This window comes from Nanorana parkeri, unplaced genomic scaffold (genome assembly GCF_000935625.1).
Source record: "Nanorana parkeri isolate BGI_ZX_2015 unplaced genomic scaffold, ASM93562v1 scaffold3591, whole genome shotgun sequence".
Taxonomy (NCBI): Eukaryota; Metazoa; Chordata; class Amphibia; order Anura; family Dicroglossidae; genus Nanorana; species Nanorana parkeri.
The window spans coordinates 22,664-24,232 of NW_017309859.1; positions in this window are offsets into that span (position 1 = coordinate 22,664).

Consider the following 1,569-nt stretch of genomic DNA (forward strand, 5'->3'; position numbering starts at 1 on the left):
CAAGGGGGCCCCCCCCCCCCCCTCCACTTATCTCACCTCATTGCACTCCACATGCCAGTTTGTTCCTCTGTTGGATCAAACCCTGTGCAAGCTCTGTGTTGGATGGTTACACCATCTTCCTTTCCCTCACATGACCGTGTTCAGGCCTGGTGATTGGCTGCTAGACCAGAGGACTGCATCCTGGGAGGATGTCACATGCCCCCTATTCCCGCAAGCACCGGGCATCCATCTACGATTAGTACATTGGGGGAGCGTGGGAAAGAAATGTACAAGCGTGTCGGGGTGGAAAATAAAGAGCCTTTAGTGGCCAATGTGACCCAAAGTAGCCATGTGGCTTCCAATCCAAGTGGCGGGGTGGTGAGGTGGTAGAGTGCATGGTGGACCATGGATGCGCGGCTCTGGGAATGAAAGGTGGGATGCATGTGCCTGTCCTCATATGCCAGTGGCGGGGGTGACTCCTCTCCCTCTGTGACTTCCAGAGGAGCTCATTATAGCTCAGAGGGGGACAATGGGGCCCAATAAAACCAGCGGCGCCAGGGATCAGGTCCGCCTCTTGCCTTCACCCATAAACAGCCCAACCTGTTCCAACCAATCAGAATTCATTCAGGAAGGATTATGGCACCCGCGCGCTGCCCGTAGGAACCTTCTTTGGGTTTGTTGTTGTTTCTAGGGGGCGGGGATTATTTTGGGTTCGGGTTAGAGATCTGTTCTGGATTAATGTGATGTGCCAATACGCTGAGCCGGCTGCTTGTGGTGTGAATGGGCCCTTGAGGTGGAGATACGGTGGTCTCCACAAGATGGAAGCTGGTCACACTTGGTCATCTCCTATGACACGGTCTTCTTTGTGTAGTTTTGCCGGGCTTGCCCTCCTTGTCTTCACCTGTTTGGGCCTGCCCCGCGCCCGCTTGTGTCCGCGCCCCCGGCAGCTCAGCAGACGGAGGGAAGCCGGTTTAATCATCTACCAGCTCTGGGGCCACAGAGAGGAAACGGTGAATAAGCTGCAACCTCGGCAAAAGGAAACGTCTGCCCTCTAAATAGACGCATTCCGAGGAAACAATGGCCACTGGGCCGGCCTCGCGCGGGTTAATCCGCTCCACCCCTGGAGAGGGAGGAAGGGAGCATTGTGTGTACGGGTTAGGAGGGGCCGTTCCAGACTTTGGATCCTCTATGGGAAAAAAGTCATCGGGCCTTTGTGTGAATGAGACGGATCCTGAGGGACCCGACACTCCATCCAACGCCTGGCATCGTGTCGCCATCCTGCGTGGTGCCTGACTAGCGTGAAACGACCGCCATAGACGCTGCCTCCGCGTGTGTGGCCGATCGGTATCACGCGGAGCATCGATTCCTCAACTGTTCACTTATCTAATATCCAAATCGTGTGGCCCTTCAATCCTAGGGGCCCACATAAGGACAGGGACTGTAACGGTAGTGACCCCTCGCGGGGGTCTCATGTGACGCGGCCTCTAATGGTCTCGTGATGAAAGTTTCTGGTCTCCAACCTCCTCTGTCGTTGGCCCCGTTCTCTGCCAATCTTTCTTGTCTTTATTATGTGTGGCCCCCCCCCCCTCC